The following is a 7,007-nucleotide window of genomic DNA, read 5'->3' as shown; positions in this document are numbered from 1 at the left end:
GGAAAAGAAAGTATACTTGGCTGCTGTTGGGTGGAGTGCTCAGTATATGTCCATGAGATCAAGTTGGTTGATTGTAGCATTTAGATCTTCCATGTCTTCGCTGAGCTTCTTTCTGGATGTTCTGTCCTTCACCGAAAGTGGTGTGTTGAAGTCTCCTACTATTATTGTGGAGCTGTCTCTCTCTCTTTTCAATGCTGTTAAAGTTTGTTTTATGTATTTTGGAGCCCCGTTGGGTGTGTAAATATTTATTATAGTTATGTCCCTTTAATCATTATATAGAGTCTTTCCTTATACTTTGTGGTGGATTTTACTTTAAAGTCTATTTTGTCAGAGATTGATATTGCCACTCCTGCTCTTTTTTGAGTGTTGTTTGCTTGATATTTTTTTTCCGTCCTTTGATTTTTAGTTTGTGTCTTTAAGTCTAAGGTGTGTCTCTTACAGGCAGCATATAGACGGATCTTTTTTTTTATCTAATCTGCCACTCTCTGTCTCTTTACTCGTGCATTTAGTCTATTTACATTCAGCGTAATTATTGATAGGTATGATTTTAGTGCTGTCATTTTGATGTCTTTTTTGTGTGTTGTTGACCATTTTATGTTCCACTTGATTTTCTGTGCTGAGTCGTTTTTCTTCATGTATTTTTTTAAAATCTTTTTCATTGTTGTTGATTTTGTATTTGCTGAGTCTTTATATTTTTCTTGTTTTTTTTTTTTTTTTTTGATGTGTAGGATTGTTAGTTTCCTTTGTGTTTATCTTAATGTTTACTCCTATTTTTCTAATTTTAAACCAGTCTTTTATTTCTTTACATCGCCTTGATTTCCTGTCCGTATGGAAATCTATATCTACATTTTTTTTAGTCCCTCTTTTCTGTTTTCATGTTGTCATCTTTTACATATTGACGTCTGTGTTTCCCTGGTTTCAGCGTTTTAGCTTTGATTTATTTTTGTGACTTCCCTATCTGGGTTGACATCTGGTTGCTCCGTCCTGTGCTCTAGTCTTGGGTTGTTATCTGATGTTATTGATTTTCTAACCAGGGGACTCCCTTTAGTATTTTTTGTAATTTCGGTTTGGTTTTTGCAAATTCCCTAAACTTCTGTTCATCTGGAAATGCCCTAATTTTGCCACCATATTTGAGAGACAGTTTTGCTGGATCTAAAATTCTTGGCCAGCAATTTTTTTCATTCGAAGCTTTATATATGTCATCCCATTGCCTTCTTGCCTGCATGGTTTCTGCTGAGTAGTCTGAGCTTATTCTTATTGACTCTCCTTTGTAGATGACTTTTCATTTATCCCTAGCCGCTCTTAAAATTCTCCCTTTATCTTTGGTTTTGGCAAGGATATAATATAATTTGATTATAATATGTCTTGGTGACTTTCTTTTGGGATCTACCTTATGTGGAGTTTTATGAATATCTTGGATAGATATCTTCTTATCTTTCACAACATCAGGGAAGTTTTCTGCCAACAAATCTTCAACAATTCTCTCTGTATTTTCTGTTATCCCCCCCGTTCTGGTACTCCAATCACTCGTAGGTTATTTCACTTGGTAGAATCCCACATAATTCTTAGGCTTTCTTCATTTTTTAAAATCCTTTTATCTGATTTTTCTTCAAATAAGTTGGTGTCAAGTGCTTTATCTTCAATCTCACTAATTCTGACTTCCATTGCCTCAATTCTGCTCCTATGACTTTCTATTGAGTTGTCTAATTCTGAAATTTTATTGTTAATCTTCTGGATTTCTGATTGCTGTCTCTCTGTGGATTCTTGCACCTTGTTAAAGTCGTTATGCTTGTCACTAATCTTCTTAAGTTCCTCTATTGCTTTGTCTGCATTTTGCCTCATTTCCTTCCTGATCTCTTGAAGACTTCTGTATATTAATCTTTTGTATTCTGCCTCCAGTAATTCCAGGAAATTCTCTTCCTCCGGAAAATTTCTTGATTATTTTGGGAGCTTGCTGAAGCCATCATGGTCTGCCTCTTTATGTGATTTGGTATTGACTGTTGTCTGCGAGCCATCCATTAGTTATTATATTTATGTTTGCTTAGCATGTCCTAGCTTCTTGCTTTGTTTTGATATGCCCAAATAGGCTGCTCGTGTGAGCTAGCCCAATCACCAGTGCCCCAAAGCTCCGTCATGCCACAGGTGGCCAGACCTGCCACTAAGTATGTGAGCCCAGGAGTCCGCCCACTCCTCCTGTATAGTGTCCAGGTAGTTGGCCACCAAGTGTGTGGTGCAGGCTCTCACCTACAGTCCTAGACAGGCATGGGTGATTGGTGTAGGCACAGGCATCTGGCTGCAGCAGGGGGTCACACGCTGAGCAAGGCAGGGGGCCGACAGCCACCCTGGAGTGTCTGGGAGGAAAGCATGTCCCTCTTCCCTAGGGCACTTAGGTGGTTGGGTTTTGCAGCTGGACTATTAGCACCCAATGCTGTTGGCTCTAAGAACTGGGAGGCACCACTTATTCTTGGGCCCCTGTCACATGTGGCTAGTTGGTGTGGGTGGAACTACCACTCCCCAGGTCCCTGATGTGGGTAGGTAAAGACTCTGCTTAATGGGCAGTGTCAAATGTCACGAACCTGCCACTTCACAGCTGAAACATTTCAAGTTAGACTTCATGTATATACCCTGTTGTACTGTGGTAACAAGGGCCTATGCTATTGAAATGGGCCCACACAAGTCTATGCAGGGAGAAAGGCACTCAAAGTCCGTGGACCCCTTATGCCTATGCCTAGGCAAAGCATCTGTGCCTACCCTGAGTTCCTGGCTTAGGGGAACCAGCAGATTATTTTTTCCTGTTTGTTTTTTCCTTCTCCAAGTCCGGGAGAATGGCTTAGGGCGTGTGACAGGTCCTACTTCCGGCCCAGGGGACTCAGCAATTGCTGAAGCCGTCCCAGGCCCGGTGCAGAGCAGGGAGTGTGGAGGTTAATGGGAGAGAGGTTTTTCCCAAAGGGGAGTGTTTCTGATCCACACGGTAGGCCAGACACAAGTACTTACGTTTCGCTGATTGAGGGCTGCTTCTCACTGGTTCTGGATGGCCGAGTAGACTCTCTGCTGCTGGGTCTCTCTCAATGTGGAAAACACTTCCCAAGCGCCACTGCTTGCTGATCCACGCACCACGAGCTGATCCCCCAAAAGGCTCCAGCTCCCCCTGGGTCAGGTCAGGCAACTCCTCACTGTTTCCAAACCATCTCTCCCTCCCCCTGCCACTCAGTCCGATTCCTCAATTTTGTCTTTGATGTTCAGGGCTCCTAGATTGTCATATATAATCAACTCACTTATTTTTCCGGGTCTTTGTTGTAAAAGGGACCACCGGAAGTGTCTGACTACTCCTAAATGGATTTTTTAATATTAAAAATATAATACTTTGATGACCATGTTTTAAATAAATCTTCATTCTTATCTCTGATTATTTCCTTAAGTTTTTAGAAATGGAGTTACTAGATGCAAGGGTATGAAAATTCTTAAGGCTCTTGATACATAGTGCCAAACAGCTTTCAGAAAAGTACTAAATTACCCTCCTACACACAATGTGTAATTAACTGCCTGCTTTACTACATCTTCATCGTAATGTTTTCTTTAAAGCCGTGTTTTATTTAAAAACATGGGTTTTGAAAATAGATAGCTCTATATGTGACCTTAGGGAAGTCAATCTGATTTTCAGTTTTCTCATCTGTAAAATGGGCATACCCTCAGGGTTATTGTAAGGAAATTATGCCATTATTATGGAAGTGGGATAATAGAAATGAATGGCACCCTTACTGAAACCTCCAAAACTTAGAAGAAATGAGCAGAGATAAACTCCTAAAGAAATCCTCTGGTCTTTTTGAAAAAAAGCAGTAGAGGCCCCAAGGATAAAAGGGAAAAGGGAATGAAAAGACAAAAACTGTGGGGAAAGAGTTGGAAACCACCTGCCTTTTACCATCAGGAAATATTTCTTCAAGTGTGCCCTACTTATAGTTAATAAAGAAAGAAGTTTACATTCAAATGTCCTCACTTTGTGAAACATGGGAAATGTACCAATGCCCTAAATCTCAAAAAGGTAAATAAGGAGAGTCCCCAAAACCATAGAGTAGTTAAGTTTTGTATCTATCTTTAGCTATTGGAAAACAGAAAACAGAAGAGAGAAAAATCCTATAAGCCAGTGTTTCTCAAATTTGGTCTCATAATAAGAACACCTAGGACTTTTTCATTTAAAAACATTTTTGTGGTAAAATATGTATAATTTTTTCATGTTAACCATTTTAAACTGTACAATTACGTGCTATTAATTACATTCACAATGTTGTGAAACCATCATCACTATTTCCAAAACTTTTTCATCACCCCGAACAAAAATTCTGTACCCTAGCCTCTATTAACCTCTATGCATTTGCCTCTCCTAGATATTTCATGTAAGTGGGATCATACGATATAGGTCATTTTGTGTCTAGCTTATTTCACTTAGCATAATATTTTTAAGGTTCATCCAACGTGGTAGTGTCTATTAGAACTTCATTCCTTTTTATGGCTGAATATTCCATTGTATGTACATACAATACTTTGATTATCCATTCATCTGATGATGGACACTTGAGATTTTTTCCACCTTTTGAAATTACGAACGATGATCCTATGAAGAATTGTGTGCAAGTATCTGGGTCCTTGCTTTCAATCTTTTGGGTATACGCCTAGAAATGGAGTTTTTGGGTCATATGGTAATTTGTTGTTGTTTGGTAGTTTTTTTTATTGTTCTTTCGGTGAAAGTTTACAGCTCAATTTCTCATACAAAAATTTATACACATACTGTTTTGTGACATTAGTTGCAACCCCCACAATGTGACAGCACACTCCCCCTCTTCCCCCTGGGTTCCGTGTCCTTTTGACCAATTTCTGTCCCTTCCTGCCTTCTCATCCTGCTTTTGGACAGGAACTGCCCACTTGGTCTCGTATACCTGATTGAACTAAGCAGCACATTCCTCACATGGACAATTTTTTGTTTTACAGTCCTGTCTAATCTTTGTCTGAAGAGTGGGCTTCGGGAATGGTTTGAATTCTGGGTTAACAGTGTGTCCAGGGGCTGTAAATTCAGGGGTTCCTCCAGTCTCTGTCAGACCATTAAGTCTGTTGTTTTTATGTTAATTTGAGTTCTGTTCTACATTTTCCTTCTGCTGTGTCCAGGACTCTCTGTTGTGTTCCCTGTCAGGGCGTCATTTGTGGTAGCCGGGCACCATCTAGTTCTTCTGGTCTCATGTTGGTGGAGTCTTTGGTTCATTTGGTCCTTTAGGCCAGTATTTTGTCTCTTTGGTTTTCTTCATTCTCCTTTGCTCCAAGTGGGATGGGACCAATTGATGTATCTTAGATGGCCACTCGCAAGCTTTTAAGACCCCAGACACCACTCACCAAAGTGGGATGTGGAACATTTTCTTAATAAACTTTGTTATGCCCATTGACCTGGATGTCCCCTGAAGCTATGGTCCCCAGACCCCAGCCCTAGCTACATATGGTAATTATTTAACCTTTTGAGGAACCGCCAACTGTTTTCCACAGTGGCTGTACCATTTTACATATTTCACACTTCCATCAGCAATGCATGAGGGTTTCAATTTTTCCACATGCTCTACAGCACTTGCTATTTTCCATTTTCTAGAAATAATAGCCATCCTAGTGGGTATGAAATGATATCTCATTGTGGTTTTACACTTGCATTTCCCTAATGACTAATGAATGATTGAACTTGTCAAACATTTCATTTTACTTGGATCCACAACACCCAAGAAATCAAACGATACATTGCACTGGGCAAATCTGCTGCAAAAGAGCTCTTTAAAGTGTTAGAAAGCAAGTATGTCATTTTAAGGACTAAGGTGTGCCTGACCCAAGCCATGGTGTTTTCAATCACCTCTTATGTGTGAAGAAGCCGGACAATAAGTAAGACTGAAGAATTGACGCCTTTGTAATTATGATGTTGGTGAAGAATACTGAATATACCATGGACTTCCAGAAGAATGAACAAATCTGCCTTGGAAGAAGTACAGCCAGATGCTCCTTAGAAGCAACGATAGCAAGACTTCAGCTCACATACTTTGGACATGTTATCAGGAGGGATCAGTCCCTGGAGAAGGACATCATGCTTGGTAGAGGGTCAGCAAAAGAGAGGAAGACCCTCAGTAAGATGGATTGACACAGTAGCTGCAATGATGGGCTCAAGCATAACAATCATGAGGATGGTGCAGTTCTGTTATAAACAGGGTCGCTATGAGTCAGAACCAATTAAACGGCACCTAACGACGACGACTAATGATTTTGAGCATCTTCTCATGTGCTTACTGGTTTGTATATCCAAAATGAGAATCTTGAAAGTAACGAGAAACGGCTCATCAGGTACAGAGGATTCTCAGTAAGATTAACAGCCAATTTTTCATCAGAAACCATGGAAGCTCTTTGAGAATATTTAAGACATTTGTTTTAAAGTCTTTGTCTAGTAAGGCTAGTGTCTGGTCTTCCTCAGGGATGGTTTTTGTCACTTTTTTTCCTTAGAATAAGCCATCCTTTCTGTTTCTTGTGATTTTTTTGTTGAAAATTGCACATTTGAATATTATAATGTGGTAACTCTGAAAGTCAGATTCTCTCCCTTCCACAGGCTTTCATTTTTTGATGCAAAGACTGTATTCCTTGTCATGTGTGGTCACTGATGTCTGTTCTTTTAGCTTGTGTTCAGATAGTTTTGACAGATTTCCTTGAATGCCAGGAGCCAACCAAAACATCCTCTTGCAGTCTTTGCAGATTGGCTCTGTGCTTCTGCACTCTTTCAACACTTAGCCAGGCTTACACTAAGCCTAGAGATCAGCCCAAGGTGCAAGCTTACAGTTTTCTCAGGTCTTTTCCGAGCATGTGTAGTGCCCTGGGTGTGGCATGGCTTTCTAAATTCTCTGATATTTATGGGTGCTTTGAATGTCCTAATTTCCCTAAGAAACTCTCTCCCCAACTTTTCCATCCAAGTTTTAGGTTGTCTGTTGTATGTCTCCATC

Source organism: Trichechus manatus, unplaced genomic scaffold (assembly GCF_000243295.1).
Source record: "Trichechus manatus latirostris isolate Lorelei unplaced genomic scaffold, TriManLat1.0 scaffold00070, whole genome shotgun sequence".
Classification (NCBI taxonomy): Eukaryota; Metazoa; Chordata; class Mammalia; order Sirenia; family Trichechidae; genus Trichechus; species Trichechus manatus.
The sequence above is the reverse complement of the archived record's forward strand: the minus strand, read 5'-3'. Positions refer to the sequence as shown.